The 17910-nt window shown below is 38.1% G+C and overlaps 1 protein-coding gene across 1 annotated transcript in view; it reads left to right on the forward strand.

Moving 5' to 3' along the window:
* The first annotated feature begins 9394 nt into the window (after window positions 1–9394).
* sema3b (sema domain, immunoglobulin domain (Ig), short basic domain, secreted, (semaphorin) 3B) overlaps window positions 9395–17910 on the forward strand; it is a 77546-nt gene continuing 69030 nt past the window's right edge. Inside the window, exon 1 of the mRNA XM_032570860.1 lies at window positions 9395–9843. The gene's annotated coding sequence lies outside the window, so the exon portion shown is untranslated. The remainder of the gene's footprint in view (window positions 9844–17910) is intronic.

The following is a 17910-nucleotide window of genomic DNA, read 5'->3' on the forward strand; positions in this document are numbered from 1 at the left end:
CTACAAATACACACGTTTCTGTATTCAGTGTGTGTTTGTTTGTGTCAGAGGCGAGGAGTGGTGGATTCACCGGGGTCTGTGGAGTGTGAAGTTACATGCCTTTTTAACTTTTGGATGTAAAATATTTATATGAACGGTGGAGCTGTTATGAGAGCAGACGTGGCAGAAAGAAGAGGAATCAGTTTATGCTTACACAATAAATACCTAAAACTTGAGAGGGAACAGTTGAGGTGCAATATGTAATTTGTAAAAAAATAAATAAATAAAAAAAATGTTTTGTTTGTCTTTACATATTTATTAAAATTGCCACTGTCGGTTTAATATGAGGCAGAAAGTCTGTGAAATCGAGCTCCTGTTCCTCCTCCCAGTGCTCCTAGTGCTAACTACATAAATACACAGCTCAGTTAGAAGCAATCAATCAGGGCCAGGGTATTAATGTTGTCAGTGACACTGCTCACATCCTTCCCTTGCTCTCTGTTACGCTGCAGCTTCTTTCCGATAGCAGGATCTGCCATGAGTGCTAAGGCTAGTTACCATGGCCTCTGATGATGGCAGATAGTGTTTCCCTGAACTTTTAAGTTGTTTCTCTACCATTAGCACATTTAGCAGCTTGTACACAAGCATGATGGACAGTGCTAAGACCCTCCTCATAGTTCTGATTGGTTGCTTTTGCAGATGGCAGTAGAGGCATTATGAGGAAGTGGAGAAGCTTGATGTTTTTTGCTGTCTCATGTGAGATTGTGTCAATTTAATGGCACTTTAATAATTATGTAAAAAAACAAAAAACCAAAAATACGTTTTTCTTTTAAATAACAGTTACACTAGGCTACTGCAGCTTTAATGGTTTAAGAACATTTGGCTATATTTTCAATTAACATGTTAATATATTCTCACAAGACTATTTCAAGAGATCTACAAAATCAAGTTCGTAAAAATTACTCAGTCAAATCCAATAGGTAGGACTAAGTCATAAGCCTGCAGTAACATCTACTTTAACTATTGATGATACTGAGTAAAAAACATGGGTTAGAAAATATTATTCTGCTTGTATGGTTACACAACATAAATGTCTGCAGCAAAATGTCACAGATTCCTTTAACATGATCAGATTCTATCAGATTTACAGAAAGAGATGCTTTTGTTAAAATGGCTCATCTATACAACTTCTCACATGTACTCACTAAATCGCTACTGCTTATGTAAATGCTAAGAAATACAAATAGGCTAAACTTGTTCAGTGTGTGCAGCTGCTAGAGAATGTGCCTGTGAACACTTGGACCCTGTCTAAAGTTGTGGATTGACTTGATCCTTTGATCCCTCTGGCATGTTTTATACCAATAAGGCATAATTTTGTTATCACCGGGGGGACGGCACAAACTTGCTTTGAGATCCAACAAATTAAAGCAATTTCCTATATTCATATCCTACCATAATGTTGTCCAGTAAATATCTGCCAAAAGTAAATCTCTCTGAGTCAATAATGTTTAAGCAGGCATCTACATTTCTCATATTTGGGCCTTTATATTTCTCTTCTCAGGCCCAAGAGTGGATCAGTCCCACAATTGATGGAAATAAGCTGTTGTACAAAATTTTCAAGAAATATTTTACAACTATGTTAAATTGCATGCGAGATTAAAGCAGTTGTATTTCTATCCAAAGTGATGCACATAAAATATTAACTACACATAAAAATAAACCGACAGTCAGTTGTGAAAGTACACAATTAAAAAAATGTATTTGCTAACATGTACAAAAAAGCCAGAAGTCAAGAAATGGCAATGCATAGATACAACTTTAAAAAAATGTTCTGGCCATAAATGAACACACAAAATACAAAGAAACTCTAAAGCCATGGTGAATGGAGAAGGTGCTCCTTCAAAAAGCTCTTTGTTTGCTTCTCAAAGAAGGGAATATGTTGCCAGTCTACATCAGTCACTACTGGCTGGAAAAAAGTTTAGTGCTGGACACCTGGTGAACTTGGCTGTTTTCTCTATGTGTGTGTGTGTGTGTGTGTGTTAAAGGCTAAACTTTGAAATAAAAAGGACAGGGCAAAGGAAAGAAGAGGTGGGGACCTCTATTGAGTACTTTTTGAATGCATGTTAATTAGTCTGTGTTTGTATCTGTGCTTGCACATAACTCTCTGTGTGCTCTGTTGCATGTGTGTGTGCATCCAGACCTCAGTACTGACAATAGCCTAGCGAGATCTGGGAGGAGACCGGCCTTGTTAGAAAAGGCCTTGAACAAACAGAGAGACGTCAGGGTGGCGGGAGGGAGGGTTGTGTTAGAGGGAGGCTGTTGGACGGGCGAATGTGGAAAATGCAGATGCATAGATTTGTTTTTGTCGACTTTGCAGAGAAAAAGACCTAAATGATGGAGTTTCTGAGTTAAATGAGGATAGATGGAGAAAATGGAATAAGTGCAACTAAGAGAGAAGTGGTGGTCATGCGGGATTCAGGAGGTAGTGAAGCAGAGGGGGAAGGATAAACCAGAGAAGGGAAGCATGAAGGGGGCAGATGAAGTCAGAATATAAAGCAAAAATGATTAAAGAAAGAAGAATTGAGGGGTAAGGTGCAGAGAAGGGTAAGGAGAGAAAATTGGGACTGATGGATAGATGGGTTTAAAGGGGAGAAGGTAATTTTAGATAAGGACGCAAGAATATGAAAGGAACACCACAGAGAGAGCAAAGGTTAGCTGTGGCAGAAAAAAAAGAGACAACAAGGTCAAATGCGTTTGAGTGAGTGTGAGATAAGGAAGAAAGACAAAACAAGAAGACAAGGAGAGAATTTTCTTTGTTTTGAAACATTTCTCCTACTTTTAGTGGGGGGGAAAAAAGAAAAAGAGATGGTTAATATGTATGGCAGGATGTGCTGGTTCGAAGAAGCCGATCGATAACTGATAAATAAATGATCAGCCACAAAAATTCAAAAGGCGCTGACAAAAACAAATGATCCAAGCCCTTGTGAGCTATCAGAGGGGGGTAAAAAAAAAAGAAAGAAAGTGAGCGAATGGGTGCATTAGTGTGCACATGGGGTTGGGGGTGGATACTTCTTTTGTTGCAATGGAAAACATTCGGTGGCTCGGTTGTGTAGGTGTTGATGTTTTCACCATGGCGTGACAGTTTTCACATGCTCATGTCCGGTTTGTGACATCAGAGGCTGTTTTGCTCTGAGGCTTATCATCTTTTACGTCAGGTGTCTGTTATCAGTTCGTGAGAAAACCCTTTCAGAAGTGTGAAACAATGAAAGTGTTCAGTGGCTAATAAAATAAAGTAAGTACAGATAGTGTTAATAAAGATAGTGTGTATGAACAAATAAAAGAATGAAAAATGACTTCTCACCACACTAACACAGACATTTTAAGAAGCAAAGTTTTTCTTTCTGCTTTGCGCCTCTTGTACACTCGCTAGATGAAGTGAAAAACTGTGATTTTAGAAATGTTCTCCAAAGAGTAGACATTTAAAACCCCATCTGTTCATAGATTGTTGTAACTTTGTAAACACGTAAACCGAGAGCACGAGAAAAGACGACGTACCTTTTCACACATCATTTTGTTTTGTTGGCTTAAAGCCACAGCAACAATGGCACGGTTTTGACTATTTCCTCCAGTTATACCTGGACTACTCTCCACTTTATAAGTTTATTCTGTTTGCATGTTTTGATTAAACATGAATGTTTCACATAATCAAACTGTCAAGTTTCACAGGCAGCTAAAAAAACTTAAATTATTCTACGCGGGAAAGTAATTACCAACTAAACCCAATAGTTGATTGTTTCACTCTTTGTGGCAGGAACTGCCTTCAATCTTTTGTGCTCTGAGTATTTTGAGTCACTGTGGAGAAAGTAGGAATTGTGCCCCAGTCTTTCTTGTTTCATTTGAGGCACAAGTAAAAACGACCCGTTCAAGGTCGTGCCATAACTTCGTAACTGAAATTAATACCCAACAAATGACCGAAGTGCTCTTAAGCTTAAAGCCGCCAACTGATGACCAAACATTCTCCTTCAGGATTTTTTGGGGAACAAATTTCATGACACCATAATGTGTTTTCTCCACCATTGCAGAACACCCACTTGTTTTGTCTCAATAAATACCTTTTGTATTAATTTATTCGTTCTCCAAACTGTCAATAGGGCGCTGGCATCTATACAATCATTCTGCAACAGGTATCACAAAATAAACCTTCTAGTGAAGCACAAAGGCAAACACAAAAGTGGAGGAAGAAATGAAATGTAAAAGATTTGAGTAGATATCACTGCAATGATGTTCAAATGTTTGAAAGAATGTTAAGGAGCCATCTTTATTTTTATTCATAAGGTTCTGATTTAACTTAAAGTGTACAATTTACAATGTCTTTAAGCTTTTTATAAAACGATGCTTTAACTACTGCTTCACTAAGCCCCGCTCCTCTGTGATGCCTCATTTCCTCTGAGCAGTATGACATCGGTTAGTGTGTTTGAATGTGCCTTTTTGTCTGTTTGCATTAGAAAAGCAGCCATACAACCGACCCACATCGCACCATTCCCGGTTCCCTTCGGTTGTATGTCCATGGGACAAAGTTATGGTACGGTTAGGGCGGAACTACAGGTGTGATGCAACACAGTTCATTGACTGGAGGATGGAAAAAACGTCACAGTTTTCAACAAGTACGAGACGTACTGTGTGTGTCTTCATGCTAGTGCCTGTCATTGAACAAGTATGACGTGCATTAGGTGTTTACATTTAACCCCATCCACCAAGTGAAAGTCCAACAGGGTATGGAAACACTCTGAATGTGCCGGACCATAAACTAGCGTGCCGAACTACATCGGACCCGTGCCGTACTGCTCTGTGGAAACGAGGCATGAAGATCCTTCCTGCTAAAAACTGATGTCAAAGCATACTGCCGAGTGAAGTTTTTTCAAAACTCTTTTGTTTTCTAATTTAATTCATTAAAATCTTTACTTTATATCATGTTTAGCTGGGGTAATGTATTTTCTAATTAGCTGAGCGATATAAAATTGCATTGATAAAATATAAATCACTGAGTGAATTACAGAAAAAGAAAAACACAAAACTGATTTTGTGATTAATAAAACATCACACGTTTGTATATGTATTCAGTATAACTATAATATCTGTACTTGGTTAAGTCAAAACAAGCCTTTACAGGGAACTTTGCTATAGAAATGAACTCCATGTTAATACTTTACAGCTGAATAAATCAGAATGCTGCAGAAAATGCACAATAACTCGCATGCTGAACAACAAAACGGTTACAATTCCTAATACTTGTCACTTTCATCTAACTTTAAAATGACATAAACTGATCTAATTTAGATTTCCTTTTAGATTTTCTAATTAGTTTTGTTTGACAGGAGAAACATTTACATTTGACTACACACGCGCACTGGTATAAACACCAGTGCATGACTCCACTGTGTGTGTGTTTTGTGTGTGTGTTTGCGTGGGTGATAATAAAAGCTGCTGACAGGCAGCTGTGATTGGTTCCCTCCTCAGTCTCTAGAGATGGCCGTCTCAATGGTGCCAGTTTGACGCCAGACAGGCGGCACACTGTGTGCTTGTGTGTGTATTATGCATTAATAAGTGTGAACTACATTAGCGTTTAGATTAAGAAGAAGTTGTTTATGTGCACATAATGGCCTGACCTTTGATTGTGTATCTGCATGGGTGTGAAACTCCAAGTGACAATGAGATTGTCCACATTGCAAGATCCCACAATTGTGTGATTGTGTGCTCATCACATTCCACCTCCCACCATTACTTCTCATTTTGTTCATATTCTATGTGAATTTGTTCCTTTAGGTTCAGGTTTGAACAGTGGTGGCATTTTTCTTTTGCATCATTATAGCAGGATTTCCTGTCATCATAGTCCTTGTCTGAGTAGTACATAAGAAAGTCTGTCAAAAAACTGTCTTGACATTTAAAATAATCTAATTGCTGCCGAAATCTGCTCACTATAAAAAGATAGTGAGGGATTATTTTTTCAAAGTGAAGTTCTATTTGTAAGCCACAGACCAAAATGACTTTATCATTATGCTGAGAGTTAAGATAGTTTCAGACATTATATACAGTATATATATTTATAAAGATATTACACTGAGAAATTCAACAAGGAACCAAATAAGTGTAAAATAACTTATGGCATTATAATGCTTCTGTCACCCTATTTCCTCCTATTTTTGATTGTAGGCACACTAACATTACCACAGTCTTGTTATTCAGCGTATTGATCATAAAAATATATGTCAGCAAAAAATATTTACTTTGGCTGCATTGCTGGGGCTAGCTTTGCTGATTAGAGCATCAAAATCCAGTTGACAATAGCTTAAAATACAAAAAATATGGGAAAAATCATGCTAATAGAGGAGCAACAGTATGACTGTAACAGGAAATTCGAATCGATAGGGAAACAAGAGGGAGCAACAAGACATCATCAGGTCAAGTAAAAACCAGCCAGCAGGAAAAGGAGTGGCAGAGTCTTAAAACATGGAAGCGTGGGTTACACATCTCGATGAATCACTGCTTAATGCTGCGTAGTTGTGCTTGAAACCATTTTCGGGTAGGGCTCGCTAGAGTGGGAGCATCTTCGGGAAGTGAGAAAGTATGATTTTGGATTACAGCACGATAAGCCAGATAACGTGTGAGCAAGCCATGGAGGCAGGTTTTCACTGAAAACAAAGTTTTTGTTTTACTGAAGTAAAAAGTTCTAACGCCAGTCAACATGTTTGGCTTAATCGTTAACTGTAATGTGGTAGGAAGCCAGCACAAGGGCAGAACACCCTGGGAGAGTATAAAAACTAGCAGAATTTTGAACCCAAATCTCTCTTGCTATGAGAAAACAGAGCTAACAGCTGCCCCACTGTGCAGCCTGTTGTAAGATCTAGTAATAAAAAATAATGACAATTTGTGAAGCACAACTCCAAAACAAACAACTTCAGCTAAACACAACAACAAAATACAAGTTTGGCTCTTCTCTTTCAATTTTACATTAGAATGACTGTTTGAATCTTGTAACTATATGCCCAGCCCTGGTGAGGTTTCCAGTAAGCTTGTTGTTGAAGACTGTAGCAAGGGCAAATGTCCAATTGATCAGAAACTTTTAAAAAGATTCTGATAAGTGGGTCAGACTTCTAAGATATGATTGTTTTGCTGCCCCCTTGTCACAGAAACCAGAGGGAAAAGATTGGCTGAGGGGTTCATTAGGAACTCATGGTTCAAGAACAAACCAAGTGTGAAAATTTGTAAAACAGTGTGTAGATAAAAAACAAGGTTGATTGGAATGTGAAACATGATGAATACCAATGTCAATGTCAAGGCAAGGTATGGTATACAAAGACAGACTTTGTAGACAGACATGGTATATTACAAAATATTTCAAATTAACTGAAATGAACAAGATTCAAGCAAAAAAAGCAAAAGGCATGGATGTTTTGATGCCACTTTGAAAAAAAAAAGTTAGAAAAATTTAGGGCTTAGGTTTGGTTAGTGAATGTCTCTAATATATGGAAAGCTGTTTGGCTGTTTATTTACGTGTTTATTTTAGGATATATTTATGCATTTATTTCATTGTTTATTTCATAATGGCGTTTTATTTTAAGGACTTTTTTTTAAATTTGAGACTATTTTTATTTCGTGTTTGTATATTCAAATGAGGGCACAGAGTTTTCTCTGTGGAGAGAGTCTGGTCAGAGGGCAGTGCTTGGGGGAGGGAGTTCACATCTGCTTCACGCAAACTAGTCTTAAACCTTAATGAACAGTCAAACCAAGTGTTCCTCCCCCTGAGTGCTGTTTGGACCAACTAGCATCATAGCATGAACCAACTGGGCCCACAAGTCAGGATGACAAATTGCTTAGCAGCCAATATGGAGGACATCGGAGAAGCCTGGGATGATACGTATGCTAAGGATTGTTACGACATGATTTAACATCCGATTCTATTTTACTGATCTCCTGCTACGGTAATTATCCCAAACAGAATTTGGTTCCCCTGCGTTGGCACAACTTGCTTTCCGTTGTAAGCGGGGGAAGTGAAGCTATGGCCGTGCTCTTATTTTGAAATGCGTGGCTTTTCTGAGGTAGACGTTGCATCCACTGGGTTGTGTTTATTTGAGCAGGTTGTGAAGAGCTTTTGATTAAAAGGAGACCAGTTCCCGCACTCCAAAGACATTCTGCATCTCTCATTGTCCCGGCACGTCATTTAAAGTGCTAATAACTCACACGTTCCGCCCTCTTGTTGATGTGCTGAAGTTCGCTTTCTCTCAGGTCACTGCACTCTGACCAGAGCCGCCCTACAGAGAAAACTCCACTCCTTCATTAGAATATAAGAACATAAAGTAGAAAGACATAAAAACCGAGTTAAAAAATAAAAGTCCATGAAGCTTTCCAGAATGAATCAACACTATAAAACAAATAAACAATAAACTAAATGCATAAATAAGTCCTGAAATAAATTAATAAATGTTGAAAAAAAATAATTAAACTGTGGTTGACAAAATAAGCTTCACATTAAAACATATTTTGTATATTTATTTTGTTTATATTTTCTGGGGATACTTATTTATTTGATTGAAGTATTTATAAATTATTTATCAATAACAGTATTTATGGATTTCATTTTAAATGAAACAACTCTCTACACTAATATTGTGTGCAAGTGTGTCATAAAGTGATGTGATAAAAATTCTGTAGTTGTATTTTTTACTTCAAAAAGTTCATGTTACATGTAAGATTGTTGAATTTACCTTCTGAAATATCACTTTTGCAGCCAAAATCAGGACATCGTTTTTTTCCCTCACAGTATGTAATTAACTACGGTAAAGCTACGTTCCTTTTTCAATTTAATCCAGAGCCATGTTGCTGGAAAAATAACTGACTGACTGCTCTGTTTGGGGTTATATTGTTACATCTGTTCCTTCAGATAAGCAAGTCCAGCAAAAAAAACAAAAAAAAACAAACATAATTTCTTACCTGGAAAAAAAAATACTGCAAAATTAAGATAAAAATACAATCTTTGGACAAAATTGACATTTAGGTTAACAGAAAAACAATGAAATTAGTTTAGACGTGTGACATTCAACAGGGTCAAAGTGTGCTATTTGTAATCCTGGGAGATAGACAAGATGATCTTGTTTATTTGACCTTCATTTAACCAGGACAGTCTTAGTGATATATACAATTTTATGGAACAAGAGTGTGTTGTGACTGTGTGACGAAGATACTTCACCTCTGGACCGTGGCAGAGGGAGTGGCATTGAAGGAAAAAGACGGGTGTGTGTGTGTGGGGGTGTGTGTGTGTGTGTGTGTGTACGCAAGACACAGGGCTTTGCTTTCACGCCTTGCTAAGCAGTGAAAGAGTATCGGTCACAGAGGGCAAGCCAAAAGACAGAGCGTAAAAGTTGAGGCAAAAGAGACACACAGGGGAAATAAAGAGCATGGAGAGGAGGAAGAGCAGATAGAGAAAGAGTTTTTCTAAAAGCAGCTTCTGTCTTCTGTCCCACCCCCTGAGTGTCTTCCCCTCCTCTCTGCCAGGATGGGAGGGAAAGGAGTGCAGCAGAAGGAGACGGAGAAAGAGCTCAGCCATGCTCGCTCTGTAGCGCAGGACCCGGGGATTCCAGGACCTTTGGTAGTTGTGAGCACGCAAACACTCGCACATAAATACGTCTGGGATACAAATCTCTACAAGGCTCAGAGAAGGAGTGAAACAGAAAAAAAAGCTCAGGAAAAGAAACTAAATAGCAGCTCTTTTCTGTGGACTATTTGACCATGACGGCACCTGCTCAGGAGAAAGTGGTTCAGAGGGGCTGAGGACTGAAACGGGACGCAGGCAGAGGGAAGCCAGTGATGAAGGTGAGAATGGGATTTAATTACATAATCCATGAAGTTCCCTCATCCTTTTTCTTTTAGGATTATTTTAACTCAGAGAGAGATATTTATAGAGATGCTCTCTCTATTTTTAAACAAATCATTTATAGCTCTGAATTAAAGCCACAGTGTGTTGATGCTGGGAATACCCTGTTCAGGTGTACGCTGTGATGGATTACACTAATACACTATTGCTGGAAAAGTGCAAGAGGATTTAACTTTAAAGGGACTTTGGAATGCTCCTTGTGTTTGTGTTGTTGTTCATGTTGATTTCATAAGTAAGGGAAATACTTGAGGATAAACTAGGGACAGATAATAGTTTCCATGCTGTGCCTGGGATGTGTGATTTACTTCTACCAGTGGAAGCGAATGATTCAGAGTCAGTTTCTAGTTTCTTTTGCAAGCAGTTTTCAGTTGTTTCTGTTACATGCAATGCTAAAGTTATATAATGTGGTCTTATAGGACTTTTATGCAAGTTTCTTATCTTGACATGGTTAAACAATAGCACATTTTTGTTGACTGTTTAATCTCAAGCATTTCTTCATTGTTGTTTTTTACACCTGCTAGGATTGTGTTTCACCTCTTTTTTCTTTATTCTTACTCCCATTCCTAATGGATTCTGTTTTTTTCCAACCAGTCTCATTACTTCTGCATTTTCTCCAGTCTTACGAACAGCAGTGGCTTATCCCATGCCACACTGCGCTCCTCTGCCGTCCCACTCCTGCCTCCTCTTTTCATCTTCACCATCTTTTCTTTCGCTATTCACATACCTATATAAAGACTTTCTGTCTGTCCTGCCTTTTGTGCGATACCATGCTTTTTGTTGTTTCTTGTCACTAAGCATCCTCTTGTTTTGTGTGTAAGGGAGTGGGTTTTTGGCTTACACGTGTGTGCTTTGTCAGTCATACAGCAGTCCCCCACTCCACCAGCCCAGATGCGTTTTGCACACTAACCCCTCTATTACCATACCTTGGTGCCTAAACATTAACCCTTTCGTGGGTCTAAAAAGAAACTGTCAAAGTTACTTAAGTGAAATACTTTTGGGTGCTGCTATTTGCAATGCTTTTAATCCATAGAAAAAAAAAAAGCCTTCCATAAAGAACATCGTCACATTTTTCCAAAATGCTATTATGCTGTCATTTGCTGATTTCCCTTTTGAAAAATATTTCCGCAACGACATGGCAGTGTGACTGGTTTGACATGTCTCGGAGTCTGTGGAGGGAACAGACAAGACGCCACAGGATTTATTCCACAAACATTTCAACTGAAAAAATGCTCCCTAGATCAATAGTGGAGCATTTATGTTTATCTTGGTTTTACTTTTCAGGTGCTTCAGTTCACTAAATGTTATTTACATGGTGTAGGTTTCTCAGATTTCTACACATAATGTTTTTTTGATAGAAGAACTATGCGCTCCTTGGTAACTTTATGAGGTACAGCTTGCAGGGCCCAGGTTGGAGCCAGGTTTGCCTTCAGAACTGCTTTAATTCCCTGGGTCAAAAATTCAACAAGGAGTCAGAAACATTCATTAGACATTTTTGATCCATATTGACAAATCTCCATTCAATCACATCCCAAAGGGAGTGCTTTGGAGCCACTGGAGTACCATGAAATTATTTTCAAGAAATTAGTTGTTGATGATTTGAGCTTTGTGACAAGACACAATATCTTGCTGGAAGTAACCATCGGACAATGGGTACACTGTGGTCTTAAAAGCAACAATACTCAGGTTAGACGAGGCACATTTAAACAGTGCAGCGTTGGTACAAAAGGGTTGTAAGGTACCAAAAAAAAAACCTCCCACATCATAATACCAACGCAGTCAGTCTAAGTCTCTGGACAGATCCATTCTGAATATTGTAGCTGAAATCGAGACTTGTTAGACGAGGCAGCATTTTTTTCAAACTGTTATTTTCTAACTTCAGTGAGATTGTGAGAGCTGTAGCTTCAGTTTTCTGTTACTAGCTGACATCAGAGGCACCAAATGTTGGAGCCTATTGTTTCAAGATTTGTTGTGCATATATGGTATTCTACTAACTTTGATTCTAACAAGTTGTTGTTTAAGCTACTGTTGTCTTACTATCATCTTGAAACAATCTGTCTAATTTTTGTAAACCTGATATAATTTTGTGTGAAAAGTCCGAGCATGTGAGCAATTTCTGAAATCTTAAGACCATTTCTCTATATACCAAATCTAAATCCCCTTTCTTTTCCAGTCTGCTGCTCATTTTATATCAGTAAGTTCTCCTCACCATGGTATCTATCAATTAGTGGCAAAAATTAGCAAGTGGTTACGTAGGCACAGCACTAGTTTATAAGGAAATGCTCCTCATTATTGGCTGAGAATCTAATGGGGATACCAAAAATGTCAGACATGGCCAAATCTTGTCCTTTTTAAACCTCTTGGCAGAAGTTGGTTACAAGCCAAGATGATAAGTACAGATAAATAATTGTGTCCTGTGCCCTTCGAAACATCTGCTCTTACTTTTTTTTCTAACACAACTTACTATTAGGGTCTGCCTGCAATCAGGTCATTTTAATGAGGTAAATTTATCTTAGTAAACTTTGTCTTATTGAGATACTTACCTACAAGAAAATAATGCCTTAGCTGCATGGTGTGAAATGTTTGTTTTGAGTAAATGACATAAACTCATAGGTCCAGGTTTTACCCTATATCTCCCTTTGTGTATGGCAAACACACTTTAGGTGGCTGGGTTAAGGTCTTGCTCAGTAGAAACAGCTTTGGTATATCTAACGAGACATGCAGGGGAAATTACTTTTATCACATGTACCACATGGTCACATGCTGCGGACACATTTCCGCACAATCCTTTTACGCTGGATAGCTGCACAGTGGACATTTATTTAACCCAACAATCGTTTGGGTTCAAGGTGGGTCTGCTGATTGCCTGGTGATGAATCAACCACCAAGCTAACTTTACGGTTAAAGTACCTATAGACTGATCCGCTGTCACACCTTAAAACCCATTAACCCCTAGTTCAACTCTGGCTCTGCAGAAAAGCACATTGACCTGCTTTAACCCTTTGCTCAGGTGGAAAATTGTCCACCAAGTCAGCAGAAACCAGCTAGCATGTGTGCACAACAAGCACAGAAAAGTTTAGAAGATGTAGTTTCTAATCTGATATTGCTAGTCTATAGCTCTATCTTGGTTGTCTGTTTGCATGTTTGCATGGAATGTCACTTTTCCTTTGTTTGAAATATTAAATGAATGTCTGTGCTCTCTTGAAATATTGACTTTTTCACCTATAGCCAGAGGGGACAGACTGCAGAGGAGGTCATCCCTCCATTCAAATAAAAAGCAAAAGGCTGTTAGCATCAAAGTTTTATTAGCTTCTTTTTTAATATTCAATTTTTGGTTTTCTTTTACTAGCCTTTTGATTTAAAGGAAATGCTTAGCTAATGAACAGCATAATTAGTGCAATTTTTTAGAGAGGACATTAAAGAAGGTTTGGCAGAAATAGTCTTGCGAAAGTAGCACTTAAACTTTCTTCACATTTTGTTACATTTCAACCACAAACTTCAGCGTATTTTGTTGCTATAGACCAACACAGAGTACTGCACAACTGTGATGTGGAAGGATAATTAAACATGGTTTAAATTTATTCACTTGTCCCCCATAAAAATCCTTAATGGTGTCCATATGCGTTTAGCCACTAAAGAAAATCAAGTACAACCGATTGTTTGAAGAGGCATATTTTCTGTTCTTATCTGGGATTCTGAAGCTTATTGTTTACATAAGCTATTTACAACCTGACTACCTTGTGATTTCCTCTATGCAAAATTGTCTATTTTTTTCTTGTCATATCCTGTGACACTGAAGCAAGCAGTATTTTCAAAGAAGCCGTCCAGTTGCACATTTTTTGACTACCTTTCTGCAGGCACTGTGGAAATAAACGACTCATGCCTTAAAGTTGTTATATGATACATGAGGATGGCCTAACCCACTGGATGGATGGTTGGTTGGGCAACAATAGAGTTGAGCCCTGGGTCAGCAAAGACAGTTTTCCAATCCATCACTTTGTTGCAACAAGTAGATAAAATGGTAGGCTATTTCGTGACTGATTTTCAAGTGTAACCTTTTTATGTGGGCAGAACTTATCAGACAGGAAGGAACACACACATTATATTTGCGTTACTGGAGTAAATGTAATTTATATAGCAATTTTCACAGCTAAAAATCACAAAGTGCTTCGGAGATAAAACACAATGACACACAGATAAAACATTGCACACCGTAAAACATCAAGTTAATTAATTAAAAGCTTTCCTGTACAAAAATGTCTTCAGCAGCCTTCTTAGGGTCAGTGGAGTCAGTACGATGCAAGAAAAGCGGGACTGAGTTCCACCGAGTGTGTGGGGTTACCAACAAATTCTGACCCTTGATCTTAGTGCATGGAAAGAAGAATGGGGGTTTTCGTGTGTCAGCAATACAATAGGGGCCTTGACATAGTAGCACCCTAAAAGTTAAGACCTCAATCTTAAAATTAAATCTAAAGTTTACGGGCAACAAATGAAGAGAAACCAAGCCTAGAGCAATATGCCGTCTTCTGTTGGTGCCTGTTAAAAGTCTTGCTGCAGCATTTTTCATGGGCTGAATATGATCCAAAGCTGATTTATTTAAACAGGTTAATTCTGTTACAATAACCTAAACATGAAAGTATAAAAACGTGGATAATTATCTCTAGTACAAGCTTTTGACATCAGCAGTCTACGTTTTGTGATGTTTCTAAGGTTTTACCAACTATTTGGAGTGATGTTCAAATGATATTCAACTATCAAAAAGGACAACCAAATGTCTAAAATTTAATCAGAAAAAGTCTAAAAAGCTGATATGTTTTCTGATGTCTGGGATTCTAATGTCTGGAGCTATTATCAGAGATTCAGTTTTCTCCTTGCTTTACAGAAGAAAGTTGTGGTTTAACCGGTGCTTGATATCTGTCAGGCAAATATCTAAACAAGATCCTTTTTAAAATGTACAAGCTTTGAACGAGCAATATATCTGGATGTCATCAGCATAAACAAGTTGAGAAATATCATTGTTCTGACTAATAACTTGGCCAGGAAGGAATATGTACAGCCAAAGGAGAGTTGGACCCAGATCAGATCCCTGAGGTACGACACAAGACAGTTTAGCTGAATCTAACATTATCGCATTGTTGCCATTGTCTATTGTTTTGTTTTTTTAACATAGGAAACAAATAAGACCAAAAATAAGCTTTAGGTTTTACATTACTGAGCTAGCAATGTTGTTCTTCTACTTCTATGCACAGGTACAGACAGACATGCTGGGTTAGACATCCAAGATCTGACCAATATGGACCAAAAATAACAATTTTGAAGGTTTAAAATACAGCAGAACGTGATGAAGATTGAATAGTGTTCTCCACATTAAGAAATGCATATTTTTATTTGAGAGCAAGAAGGATTTGAACTCAAGTGTAAAAGTTAAGCAATAGGTTTAAACTCTGTAAACCAACTTTAAAATTTAGGAGGGACATTTACTCCATCTAGGGAGATTTGGGATGAGCTGGATGTTTTATTAAAACAAGTTTTTTTCCCCCCCGTGTTACCAATACAATACTTCAAAGGATGTTGCTAATCACTCCATACAAATCGTTGTCTATAGTGATGTCAAAGCCAGATAAGTGTTGCTTTTGGCTGCAAGGTTTATTTCCATAATAGGGCTGCTCTTCTTAGCTGTAAAACGTCTCGGCTAAGAGAGAGGCACTCCAGATATCTGGATCTGGGAGGAAAGGTCGTCACGATATCTGGCATTTGAGAAATTTATGATGCAGTGGATTGATTTTTTTTATGGCCACGTTGCCACAACAAGGTGATGTATAATGTAGTTAGCAATGCAAATTCACAGAAAGAATTGGCAGTGCATAATAAACTTCCTATAACACTGGGCTTATTGTTTCGTCAGCAGGGTTTATTCATTCTCTATATAAACTGCTCATGTTATGATGTTATGTATGCATTTTCTCCTGGTGAAACAGTAAGGATGTTTTTTCAGATATTAAGGCAAAACCATGTTGGTTAATGAAATACAATTTTTTTTGCCTACATATAAAGGAGTTTGTGATTTGCCACTTCACTGAATCTGGAGGAAAGACAATCTGTTTAAAACTTTGCTTCTTCTCATTGTGATTAGATGTGTTTCAGTTTGCACCAAATTAATTATTATATTGGTATCATAGAAAAAAAACCAAAGCATTTTTCAATGTTAATTTTAATGCCAACATCTAGAATCTCTGGAAGAAACCTCAGTGTTGCAGTTTCAGGTAGCACAGTGTTTTATTGTTCAAACTGGGTTTCAAGGATAAAGCTCGACTTTAAGATCCTTCAGTGTTTGATTCAAAGTTCCTTAAGCAAACATTCAGTGTTATACCTCTATCTCATCAGAATAGAGCTATACAGTCACATTATTTTTAAGTCTGTAAGCATATCTTACAATGATCAACTTTAAATACTTCTATTGGTGTAACAATGTGCTTATAATGCTTCAGATGCTAGACGGTATAGCCTTTACAAAAATAACTCCACCACTTGTGTTAGTGATGAAAGTGCCTTCTACTTACCCTCCACTTTCCTAACCTTTCTTTTTTCTTTCTTTCTTTCTTGATGAATTTGTCACTAGTGGAGAACAATCTATTCATTGCCAGGCTGACCATTAATTACACTCTTGAGTTTGTGCAGAGGTTTCTGAATGCATACCCATGCATTAGGGAAACTGGGCCTGTCCCGTCTCATCACCTTGAGCAGTCATGTGGTGTTGAAGGTGAGGGGGAATCAGTGGGCTTAACGCAAGGCAATAGCAAAATAACGAGATTCCCGACAACTCGTCACACGCTCAAGCAGACACAGCAAACACACAAATAGACACGCACACACGCACGCGCACTGGAATTGTTTCAGGAACTCTCTCCAGCTCTACCCTTATGTCCCAGGGGAAAGCTTGAGGGGCTTATGCAGAGGATTTTGCTGTTCTGCAGTGTGCCTGTCAGATAAGGAAGGAGACACCGGTCTGCCTGGTGACACACTGCTGAGCGTGTGCCTTGCTGTATCTCCTCCTGCGTTTTTGCCTCTTTAACCCGCCACTCAAGTACCTGCCACCCTCTGCTGCCTCTTGTGATGATACTACACGAATGGACTCAATGGTATGGCATTTTCTTAAACCCTCACATGGAAGCAAGCAAACACTTCCAGAGGTTTTCCCAGAAAATATTCTTGGCACTACGTACTCTGACAGTGACTGGATAATTTGGCTGTTCTGATGAAAGCTCACTGGAGGATGTCCAACAGACTTATTTGATTTAGCACAACAGTCAGTGAAAGATTAGTAGCTTAGGGTGAAACCATATGCTAAGGTTGCCTTTGTTACTTTTCTTGTTTCAAACCTCTGTGATTGACACCTCTGTCCTATTCTAATTCCATTTTGCCTAAGCAAATGTAAAAAAGACATGTTTGCAAGTAAAGCGATTTAAAACTAGGCTATAATTTGTATAACTTTGTTATGCAACACAAGTCATATATTGTATGCAAATGCAGACTATGTAAACATGAGCACAATTAACATTTTTAAGACGCCTAAGACCAAAAGAAGCTTTACCTTTACACTTAAGTGAACTCTTTTTTTTCTCCAGCAAGTATTTTAACTGCATATGTTTAACTTCTTTTTTTATATTATTGTGTTATAAACATACAATCAAATGTTTTTGGTGGAATTTTCTGTGATAGATCAACACAAACTGCAACATAATTTGAAGTGAAAGCAGGCAAAAAAAATACTGTACAAAATTTGCAGAACCGGCTTATGCTGCTGTTATAGCTGCAGTTCTTCTGGGGTGTTTCTCCACCAGGTTGGTAGACTAGAGACTCAGATTTATACCAGTTCTTCTCTGTAAAACATCTCAAGTTCAGATTAAAATGACTGTGTCTGCGAAAATCAATTTTCAAGTCTTTCCAAAGAATCTCAAATGGATGTATCCCGGACATCTTCAACCTGACCATTTAACTGGTGAATATAC

Source organism: Xiphophorus hellerii, chromosome 1 (genome assembly GCF_003331165.1).
Source record: "Xiphophorus hellerii strain 12219 chromosome 1, Xiphophorus_hellerii-4.1, whole genome shotgun sequence".
NCBI classification, from domain to species: domain Eukaryota; kingdom Metazoa; phylum Chordata; class Actinopteri; order Cyprinodontiformes; family Poeciliidae; genus Xiphophorus; species Xiphophorus hellerii.